The sequence below is a fragment of the Taudactylus pleione genome, unplaced genomic scaffold (genome assembly GCF_031769625.1).
Source record: "Taudactylus pleione unplaced genomic scaffold, aTauple2 ptg003455l, whole genome shotgun sequence".
NCBI lineage: Eukaryota > Metazoa > Chordata > Amphibia > Anura > Myobatrachidae > Taudactylus > Taudactylus pleione.
In genome coordinates this window covers 1,569,000-1,581,060 of record NW_028287806.1, presented here as the reverse complement: position 1 = coordinate 1,581,060, position 12,061 = coordinate 1,569,000, and positions in this window count along the sequence as shown.

The following is a 12,061-nucleotide window of genomic DNA, read 5'->3' as shown; positions in this document are numbered from 1 at the left end:
GTGTGTTAGTGTAGGTGATTACATGTTAGTGTAGGTGAGCGTGAGTGTCTGTGTTAGTGTAGGTGATTATGTGCTATTGTAGGTGAGTGAGTGTCTGTGTTAGTGTGATTATGTGTTAGTGTAGGTGAGTGTCTGCATTAGTGTAGGTGATTATGTGCTATTGTAGGTGAGTGAGAGTGTCTGTGCTATTGTAGGTGAGTGAGTGTGTCTGTGTTAGTGTATGTGATTGTCTGTGGTAGTTTAGGTGAGTGTGAGTGTCTGTGTTAGTGTAGGTGATTATGTGTTAGTGTAGGTGAGTGTCTGTGTTAGTGTAGGTGATTATGTGCTATTGTAGGTGAGTGAGAGTGTCTGTGTTAGTGTCTGTGATTATGTGTTAGTGTAGGTGAGTGTCTGCGTTAGTGTAGGTGTTTATGTGCTATTGTAGGTGAGTGAGAGTGTGTGTTAGTGTAGGTGATTATGTGCTATTGTAGGTGAGTGAGAGTGTCTGTGTTAGCCTAGGTGATTATGTGTTAGTGTAGGTGAGTGTCTGTGTTAGTGTTGGTGATTTTGTATTAGTGTAGGTGAGTGTCTGTGTTAGAGTAGGTGAATGTGTGTTAGTGTAGGTGAGTGTGAGGGAATGCATGTTGGTGTAGGTGAGTGTGGGTGGGTCAGTGTAGGTAAGTGTGTGTGTTGGTGTAGGTGAATGTGTGTTAGTGTAGGTGAGTGTGAGTGTTGATGTAGGTGAATGTGTAGATGAGTATGAGTGTCTGTGTTAGTGTAGGTGAATGTGTGTTAGTGTAGGTGAATGTGTGTTAGTGTAGGTGAGTGTCTGTGTTAGTGTAGGTGAATGTGTGTTAGTGTAGGTCAATGAGAGTGTCTGTATTAGTCTAGGTGATTATATGTTAGTGTAGGTGAGTGTGAGTGTCTGTGTTAGGGTAGGTGAATGTGTGTTAGTGTAGGTGGTTACATGTTAGTGTAGGTGAGCGTGAGTGTCTGTGTTAGTGTAGGTGAGTGTCTGTGTTAGTGTAGGTGATTATGTGCTATTGTAGGTGAGTGAGAGTGTCTGTGTTAGTGTGATTATGTGTTAGTGTAGGTGAGTGTCTGCGTTAGTGTAGGTGATTATGTGCTATTGTAGGTGAGTCAGTGTCTGTGTTAGTGTAGGTGATTATATGGTCGTGTAGGTGAGTGTCTGTGTTAGTGTAGGTGAATGTGTGTTAGAGTAGGTGAATGTGTGTTAGTGTAGGTGATTATGTGCTATTGTAGGTGAGTGAGAGTGTCTGTGTTAGTGTAGGTGATTATGTGGTAGTGTAGGTGAGTGAGAGTGTCTGTGTTAGTGTAGGTGATTATGTGTTAGTGTAGGTGAGTGAGAGTGTCTGTGTTAGTTTATGTGATTATGTGTTAGTGTGGGTGAGTGTCTGTGGTAGTGTAGGTGAGTGTGAGTGTCTGTGTTAGTGTAGGTGATTATGTGCTATTGTAGGTGAGTGAGAGTGTCTGTGTTAGTGTAGGTGAGTGAGTGTCTGTATTAGTGTAGGTGATTATGTGCTATTGTAGGTGAGTGTGAGTGTCTGTGTTAGTGTAGGTGATTATATGTTAGTGTAGGTGAGTGAGAGTTTCTGTGTTAGTGTAGGTGATTATGTGCTATTGTAGGTGAGTGAGTGTCTGTGTTAGTGTAGGTGATTATGTGCTATTGTAGGTGAGTGAGAGTTTCTGTGTTAATGTAGGTGATTATGTGGTATTGTAGGTGAGTGTGAGTGTCTGTGTTAGTGTAGGTGATTATGTGTTAGTGTAGGTGAGTGTCTGTGTTAGTGTAGGTGATTATGTGCTATTGTAGGTGAGTGAGAGTTTCTGTGTTAGTGTAGGTGATTATGTGCTACTGTAGGTGAGTATGAGTGTCTGTGTTAGTGTAGGTGATTATTTGTTAGTGTAGGTGAGTGTCTGTGGTAGTGTAGGTGAGTGTGAGTGTCTGTGTTAGTGTATGTGATTATTTGTTAGTGTAGGTGAGTGTCTGTGTTAGTGTAGGTGATTATGTGCTATTGTAGGTGAGTGAGAGTTTCTGTGTTAGTGTAGGTGATTATGTGCTATTGTAGGTGAGTGTGAGTGTCTGTGTTAGTGTAGGTGATTATGTGTTAGTGTAGGTGAGTGTCTGTGGTAGTGTAGGTGAGTGTGAGTGTCTGTGTTAGTGTATGTGATTATGTGTTAGTGTAGGTGAGTGTCTGTGTTAGTGTAGGTGATTATGTGCTATTGTAGGTGAGTGAGAGTGTCTGTTAGTGTAGGTGATTATGTGCTATGGTAGGTGAGTGAGAGTTTCTGTGTTAGTGTAGGTGATTATGTGCTATTGTAGGTGAGTGTGAGTGTCTGTGTTAGTGTAGGTGATTATGTGTTAGTGTAGGTGAGTGTCTGTGGTAGTGTAGGTGAGTGTGAGTGTCTGTTTTAGTGTATGGTGGCGGGCTGCGATTTTAGTGATCGCTGCTTTGGCGGGAAAGCATTGCTTCTCAGCGGCCAATAGTGGACGCAAGTGGTAGCTGTTGGGGGCACCTTCCCTTTCGCAGGGCGAGCTGTCTCTGCCCAATGGAGGGACCTGGGCTTCTTGATTAAGGTTGGGCCCCAGCAGTGCTAAGCCAATAGATGGGGAAGTTTAGGCCTCCACGGCTCAGTTTGCGTCGGGGGGTGTACAGCCGCCTCCCCCCATTTGATAGTGAAGAATGTTTGGGCTAGAGCTGAGATTAGCAATGCTTTCTTTGGCCACCTTCTTTTTTCTAATAAAAATTTGATTAGTTAAAATTAAATAATAAAAGTTGTGACCTTATTTAAATAGCAATTTTTGTGTCTGTCGTCATTTCTAGTTATATAGTTATTAGTGAAGTAGGTTAATAATGTTTAGAGGTTATCAGACTATAGACAACTTATGTGTTAGTGTAGGTGAGTGAGAGTGTCTGTGTTAGTGTAGGTGATTATGTGTTAGTGTAGGTGAGTGTGAGTGTCTGTGTTAGTGTAGGTGATTATGTGTTAGTGTACGTGAGTGTGAGTGTTTGGGACCCACGTGTTACCAGCCAATGGTCGCTACATGTAAAGTGGCCACTGATTGGCTAGCGGCCCATGGGAAATAAATTATCACAGTCATCTGTCATTTTGCGAGGTGCAAGTATTATGTCACAAAATATATTTGCAACTGTCTGCATGGATCATGTAACTTGTTTTCTTATTTTGCCAAGTACGTGGCTGCTACGGAGAGTGGTGTCATGACTGAGGTGAGTATGGGATCTTTTTCCAGGTACATCCGTGGTATATACATGGGACAAGGGGACAGACCAGCTGGCAGAGGTAAGTATGTGTGTGATAGGTGTATGTAATAAAGTTTTACTGTATACCGTGCGTGTGTATTGTGTTTTTTAACTATTTATTTTGGCATGCTGGCACTTGTAGTTCTAATGTAAAATACAATAGTTTTCAACTAGCGAGCGGGTCTGAATGACCCCCTAAGGGCCTAATTCAGACCTGCTCTCTAGAAAGCAGCCGCTCATTGCAGACGATGTTCGCTAATGTGCGCATGAGTGTAGTTCGCAGTGCGCGTGCGCAAACTAGTATGAGCGATCGGAATGTGCTCGCTCGCACTGCAAATGCAGCCCAGTGGAATGAGTGACAGGAGAGGCCATTTGTGGATGGTAACAGGAGCAGGGCAGTAGTAACGGGGGAGTGGAGTTGCGGACACAGGCATGTCAGACTGTTTCCACGCCATTTCTAAGGTGTGCATAATTAACCGGCAGAGTTATAGTACACGTCACCTGGTTGAATTTTACACTGAAGTGCTCACAGTGCTTGCGGTAGGGTACAGTCATCCGCAAGCACTGCGGTCAGATCCGATGTAACCCAATGTACCGATGGATGTATATACTTCCTGGAGATGACGTACGCTAGTGGGTGGCTAAAGACAGGCTGGTGGATGTCTGTAAACACAAAGTGATCGCTCGCCTATACATAGTGGGCGTACTTATGCCTTGCCGTGCGAGCACTTGCCTTGACGTCACTTAGCTGAATTTCCATACGCTGGGAGCGAGCGGCCGCATCTAGCCAGAAAGATTGGGTTATAAGTTCATTTAAGTAGACCATTAATGAGTGTCTGTTCACTTATTGCTGTAATACTTCTGTATTAATTACTCTTGTAGAGGATAACTGGTAAAAGGTTGTTGATGTGACACGTTGATTATACTGTACTGACCTTGCTTAGCCCACAGGGTACTATGGAAGTTCGACTATCGGAGTGTTGCTGAGTTACTGTAAAATAAATTTGTACAATTGTTACAGATGTGTCACTTGTAATTATAGTGAACATATAAATTGTTATTCTAAAGTGTGATTCACTATTACTTGTTTTGCAACCGTCATCAAATAAATAAGTATTGCGTTCAGCACAGATCTATTCCAATTCTTGCTGTACTCCTTACCTTCTGTAGTATCCCCTAACATCGGAACCTAACAGTATTCCACCTCACTCTCATCTATTAGGTGGGAATGTCACACACGCAGCTCACAGGCAGCTCTATGTGTTTCTTCTACTGTATTTATACACAATTCTAAGTAAATCCATGAGTTGTATTCCTGTCTATGGAGAGTACTTACGTGTTGGTTTGACGGTCTATTGACTTCTATGTGCGTGTTTGGTCTTTCTATGTGTGGGATGGCGTTTTTCCACCCGTGTTTGCCTCTAGTATGTAGATCTCAGGAAACGCGCACAGGAATGCGATCTCGCCCAGACGCGGTTCTTAGCAAATGTACCCCTGGGAGTGGTAAAGCATGCTCACTACGCTAATTGTGACTGCCTGGAGGAGTAAGGCCCTACAGGCACATAGGCGACCCCTGTGAGACCCCCTGACATAGAAATGTCACAGAATATAGTTTAGCAGCCGGGATAGAAATTCTGGACTAATTTCAGATGACATGAAGCCCATCAATGTGACAGTGTCCTGTGGATACCTTATAATAGACTCATTAATTTTGGCCGACCTCCTGGCTGGAAGCACCCACCATAATATGGGACATAGGGTGCGGAGCTATAGACACTGTAGGGAACAATCTGGCCAAATCCCATTTACTTTGTGCATTTATCTGTGGGGTAAACATGGAATATTGTTAATGATCTCTGATTCACAATTCCAGTGGGTTTGCCTTTAGCGCCTACAATAAATAGCTTATTATTATATGGCATCTGGCATCAATCACACTAATTAGCCAAAAGTTGCATTAATTACCAGAAGTCTTTAGGTTCTTGTTGCTTTATAGATGGGAAGTTTCTCTGACTATGGGACAGTTCGGGAAATTATAAATGTTCTTAGATAAGAGACTGAAATACAGTTTAATAAAACTAACAAATGTGTCAGACACAAGATACATCTGAGAGATAATTATTCCTTCTTTTCAGGTGCTGTTATCTTATATCTTATATCTGATCTTATGGGCAGCACAGACGTGGTTATGGTTAGTATTACTGCCTCACAGCACTGAGGTCATGGGTTCAATTCCCACCATGGCCCTACCTATGTGGAGTTTGTATATTCTCCCTGTGCTTGCGTGGGTTTCCTTCGGGTACTCCGGTTTCCTCCCACACTCCAAAAATATACTGGTAGGTTATTTGGCTCCCCACACAAATTAACCCTAGTGTGAATGTGTGATCATGTGATGGGGAATATAGATTGTAAGCTCCACTGGTGCAGGGACTGATGTGAATGGCCAAATATTCTCTGTAAAGCGCTGCGGAATATGTGTGCGCTATATAAATAACTGATAATAATAATAATGGGTAAATGTGATGTGGATAGGGCCCTCTCGCTGTCCTCTCTTGCGCTCCCATTCTAGACTGTACATCTATATGCGTCATGAGTAGATCCAGGACCATAATGGTCAATTTATTCTGCTATTTGGTTGGGTTGGGGTAAAATAAGTTAACGCAAAGTCCTAGCTGAAAAAGGGGCAAAATGTTGGGGCCAAATGATTTACAAGGCAAATTTCCTGGAATCATTATAAACCATTGCTCATATGTGACCATAAACAGTGATGAGAACCGCTTGTGCCACTTCCATTAGGGTCAATCAGATGATAACCAATACTAGCTGAATACTTACCCACCTGGAGGCTGATTGTGAGCTGGATAAAATCTTTGGGCGTGGACACAAATGGCGTCTTTTGGCACAGCGTACGCACAGAAGCAGATTTACGCATCTTTATGTATGTCTGTTCTATTCTGAGTTGGATGTGTCATGGAAGTAGTGCGCACAGGGAATGGAAGCCTTTGCCTCTGACAGATCTATTGCACCTAACTTGGGGCTGGTGCAGGATGTAGTTCAGATCCTGGCTCACACAATGCCGATGGTCACAATACCAATGACGAAATCCCGACAAGGGTCAAAAGTCTGGCTCAACAATCCTGGTAGTTACGACCTGAAGAGGTGTTACAGTTAGGCACCATGGGGAGGGTTAGGCACTAGAGGGAGGGTTAGGGTAAGGCAATGGGGGAGGGAGGGTTAGGGTTAGGCTGCAAGAGTGGAGAGTTAGGGTTAGGCTGTGGGGGAGGGAGGATTAAGGTTAGGCTGCAAGAGTGGAGTGTTAGGGTTAGGCAGCGGGGGAGAGAGTGTTAGGGTTAGGCTGTGGGGAAGGGAGGATTAGGGTTAGGCTGTGGGGGAGAGAGTGTTAGGGTTAGGCTGTGGGGAAGGGAGGGTTAGGCTGCAAGAGCAGAGGGTTAGAGTTAGGCTGTGGGGAAGGGAAGGTTAGAGTTAGGCTGTGGGGAAGGGAGGGTTAGGCTGCAAGAGCAGAGGGTTAGAGTTAAGCTGTGGGGAAGAGAGGGTTAGGGTTAGGCTGTGGGGGAGGAAGCGTTAGGCTTAGGCTGTGGGGGAGGGAGGGTTAGGGATAGGCTGTGGGGGAGAAAGGGTTGGGTTAGGCTGCAAGAGTGGGGGGTTAAGCTGTGGGGAAGGGAGGGTAGTGTTAGGCTGTGGGGGAGGGAGGGTTAGGCTGTGGGGGAGGGAGGGTTAGGCTGTGGGGAAGAGAGGGTTAGGCTGTGGGGTAGGAAGGTTAGGTTTAGGCTGTGGGGGAGGGGGTTAGGCTGTGGGGTAGGAAGGTTAGGCTTAGGCTGTGGGGGAGGGAGGGTTTGGGAAAGGCTGTGGGTGGTGAAGGTTAGGCTTAGGCTGTGGGGGAGGGACGGTTAGGCTGTGGGGTAGGAAGGTTAGGCTTAGGCTGTGGGGGAGGGAGGGTTTGGGAAAGGCTGTGGGCGGTGAAGGTTAGGGTTAGGCTGTGGGGGAGGGAGGGTTAGGGTGTTGGGGAGAGAGGGTTAGGGAAAAGCTGTGGGGGAGGAAGGTTAGGGTTAGGCTGTGGGGGAGGGGTAGGGTTAGGCTGTGGGGGAGATAGTGTTAGGCTTAAGCTGTGGGGAGGGAGGGTTAGGCTGTGGGGGTGAGGGTTATGGAAAGGCTATGGGGCAGAGAGGGTTGGGTTAGGCTGCAAGAGTGGGGGGTTAGGCTGTGGGAAGGGAGGTTAGGGTTAGCTGTGGGGGAGGGAGGGTTAGGGTTAGGCTGTGAGGGAGAGAGGGTTGGGTTAGGCTATGGGAGAGAGAGGGTTGGGTTAGGCTGTGAGGGAGAGAGGGTTGGGTTAGGCTGTGGGGGGAGAGAGGGTTGGGTTAGGCTGCAAGAGGGTTGGGTTAGCTGTGGGGGAGGGAGGGTTAGGCTGTGAGGGAGAGAGGGTTGGGTTAGGCTATGGGGGAGAGAGGGTTGGGTTAGGCTGCAAGAGGGTTGGGTTAGGCTGTGGGGGAGGGAGGGTTAGGGTTAGACTGTGGGGGAGGAATCATTAGTGTTAGGCTGTGAGGGAGAGAGGGTTAGGCTGTGGGGGAGAGAGGGTTAGGGTTAGGCTGTGGGGGAGGGAGGGTTAGGCTGTGGGGGAGGGAGGGTTAGGCTGTGGGGGAGGGAGGGTTAGGGTTAGTATTAGTATCTGCACGTGCACCAACAGATTGGGTAAGTGATCCAGATGCACAGAAAGCCGGCGGTCAAAACACCTGATGGTTGAAATGCCTACGCCTGCAGTTGTGTAGACTTTCCCTTTCCCTAACCCTGTCTCCCCCACAGCCTCACATTTTTACTATAGTTTTTTGTTACTTGAGGGGACATTGTGTATGAGACGTAATCGGATGTGTTACATCAGGGTATAATCACCCACAGTGCTTGGGGATGCCCCAGGAAACTACAGCCTGGATACAGCACCATGGACAGCGCCCTGTACTATAGTCTTCCCATCATAGATGGAGCCCCACTCACAGTGCTCGGGGACTGCGACTATTCAGTACATAAAGATAGACTAGTTTTGCTAAAGTTCCTTTGTGGTTGTTGGAGGAGCTATCCTGCTTGCTGGCGTACTTCTCATTCAGGGGATAGAGTGTTAAAGTGATCATCTGTTTCCCAGGTGTGGTCAGGTTGTGGGATTCCTAGATTGGTCATTATATCAAACCTGATTCCATTTGGGTCACATGTTCTGAAATTTCCTATGGATCACAGACCTCTAGTATAAAGCCTGTTACTAACTGTGTCTGTGCATTGTTACTTTCAGGTCTTTCTTGGACTCCTGCCAGATCCCTGCTGTGCCTGTGGACTGCTATGGACTTTGCTATATTCCAGATGAACTTCTGATGCCAGTTACCCACCGCACTACAGGGCCCATCATTGTCTTACTGCACCACTACTGTGGTTTCATCATTTGCTGCACTATTTACTTTGCCTGTTGTCTTCTGCTCCTGTGGATATTGAACTCATCTTTGTTACAGTTGTCAACTGCACCATTACAGTATCATCTGTGAATCACGGGGCTCAACCCTGCTCCGAACCCTGGTCACGCCGCAGGGATCAACCCTGTTCCGGAATCTCGTCACATCACAGGGCTCAACCCTGCTACAACCTTCTCTGCATCATGGGGCTCAACCTCGCTCCGGATCCTAGGCACGCCGCAGGGCAAATACCTGTTCCAGAATCTCATTACATCACAGAGCTCAACCCTGCTACAACCTTCTCTGCATCACGGGCTCAACCCCGCTCCGGATTCTAGGCACATCACAGGGCTCAACCCTGTTCTGAAATCTCATCATATCACAGGGCTCAACCTTGCTACAGGCTTCTCTACATCATGGGGCTCAAGCCCGCTCCGAACCCTAGCCATGCCGCAGGGCTCAACCCTGTTCTGGAATCTCATCGTCTTACAGGGCTTAACCCTGCTCCGACCTCACTACACCACAAAGCTCAAGTTTGCTTCATCTCTCACTGCATCGCAGGGCTCGGCCTTGACCCGGAACTATATTTTTCTGCAGGGTCCGCTCTGCTCCGGATTTCCATTACTACAGGGTTCTACCCTGGCAAAGGTCCTCAATGCCATCCTGAGGTGTTAGCCCCATACTGGACTCGGGTTTAGTTTTTATACGTTAAAGACTGCATAATATATATATATTTGGGGATTTTCTCCTATACTTATTATTGCACATGTGCTGTTTGAGACTTTATATGAGACCTTGCTGATTATAATTCTTGTGTGAATAAATTCTATTTGACTTTTATCCTGTGCTACTGAGTCATGGAAAGGTCATTCCTAAGACCACCCCAGTTTATTGTGCCTAGTAGGCCTCCCTCCAGGGGTCTCAAGTGTCGGCAGCCGTGACATCAGGTAACTACAGCCTGGATACAGCACCATGGACAGCATCCTGTACTATAGTCTTCCCGTCATAGATGGAGCCCCACTCACAGTGTAGGGGAGATGTACTAAGTAGCCTGGATACAGCACCATGGACAGCATCCTGTACTATAGTCTTCCCGTCATAGATGGAGCCCCACTCACAGTGTAGGGGAGATGTACTAAGTGCTGGAAAGTGATAAACTACCAGCCACTCAGCTCCTAACAAACAATTTTATCTCCATAAAGAAAGCACTTTTCAGTTGGTTTAAATAAAAAAAATTACAATATTTAATAAAAATATTTAATAAATGTAATAAATTTAATACATTGTATATATATATTGAAAGTAATTATAAATCACGTGCTCACTTTTCTTTATGGAAGTTTTTCATGAAGATAAAATTGTTATTTAAGTAATAAGGGAGCAATACCCTTCAGAAAGCTGCAAGTTTGTTGGTACTGTATTGTCGCCAATAAGATCAGCGCCCAGAGTGTTTGTTTGTGTCAACTCCTAACAGGCTATTTTTGAAAAATGACAGGAGCTGATTGGTTGGTAGTTTATCACTCTCCAATTTATCACTTTCTAGAGCTTACTGTAGTACATGTGTCCCTGTAGGACATCCTGTAGACTCCACAACACAGAGATCCTGTGTATTCCTGGAGGTGACAGGGATCCTTGCCCCTTACACCATGGACCGAGTCTACTGTTGCGCATCCGGTCAAAAACAGAATAGAAATTAAAGTGTTTTGTATACGCATCACCATGGCAACATTGACAGGCATGGACAGTGATACCGGATATGCTATGATCTTGGGGGAAGGCGGTAACATAACGTCTCGGAAGTTACGCTCAGCCAAGTGATACCTCGGAGATCTGGATATGACGCAAAAGTTACAGGAAACATGTGTCCACCGCAGCAAAGGATCATGGACTTTGTAGTTGGTCTATGCATAGGGATCAGCTGTGGTGGTAGGGTCATAATTGGACAAAGTTGGTATTTGAGGACTGCGGGGGTTTTAATCAGCATGGAACACACCTTGAAAAAGATCCTAGAACTAGGGGTCGAAACGCATTGGAAAGATGGGGGACACCCGATGCTGACAGAGATCTTGCAGAGCCAGAAGGTTGAGTAGGTGAGCAATGCTCAGCGGAATGCCCCGGATTAACGCTGATGTTTTAACACCACACGCTCATTGATGACTGTCCATTGACAGTGCTCTCTGCCATTTATACTGTTCCCATTAGTTGGTGGAGGTTTGGGATTCCTGGTCTAGAAATAACGTTTGCCTGTTGTACGAGGAGCTGAGCACTGATCTCCAAATAGCAGAGTTACGTTTTCTCTGAATCATGGCAATGAGAGAATCACTTATATACTCTATAGTCTGCGCCACAGGCTTCAGCTTAGGAAATCCTTCAGAGCTTCATTAAGAGAAGAGTCCAGATTAGAATGAGAGATTGGTGGATAATTCATTAGGTGACCTCCGACGTCTCAGGACATGACAACAGTATGAGTCCCTGGGGCTTCCATCTCGGAAATTAATATAAAATATGCTTTAATTCTGTTCCTTAGCCCCAGGGGTCCTCTAGACCTAATTATATTATCCCTAATTGTAATCGTATTGTAGCTCTTATTTATATAGCATCAATGTAATCCTCAGCACCGTACATTACTTCCTGGCACAGAGAAGCTTGGAATCTAATTCCTTACTAATTATACACACAAATGCACAAACACACGCACATATATGCACACACACATGTACATGAGCACATACAGCACAAACATGAACCACCTCAGTAAAGACCATCGCGACCATTGGACATGCAACGAGACCCTAGTGGTAGGGTCTCGTTGCCGCAAGTCCCATTGGACTTCTTGCTCTTACAGAGTAAGAAGTCCACCCACTGACATCACTTGTGATGTCAGTGGGGCCAGCCCTAGACGGAAGGCGTTCCCATGGGAAAGCATCCGTCTGGGCAGCCACACCCCTGGCCCGCCTACCAAAGGGGGCGTGCTGTCACTCAACATCGACAGCACGTCCACTTTGTAGCGAGACCCGGAGAGACGACTTGACCGTTGCTGTCCAGGTCTCGCACATGCGCACGACGGAGCCGCCTCCATCGTGCACATGCACACTGGGCCAACATCGACCCACTTGCAAGCGCTCACCGCTCGGGAGCGGGTCTGAATCAGGCCCACTATGCTATAGCATGGGATGATGTATAACGATGGGGAATATAGTAATAATAATACGGATACTGTGCTATAGCATGGGATGATGTATAACGCTGGGGAATATAGTAATAATAATACGGATACTGTGCTATAGCATGGGATGATGTATAACGCTGGGGAATATGGTAATAATAATACGGATACTGTGCTATAGCATG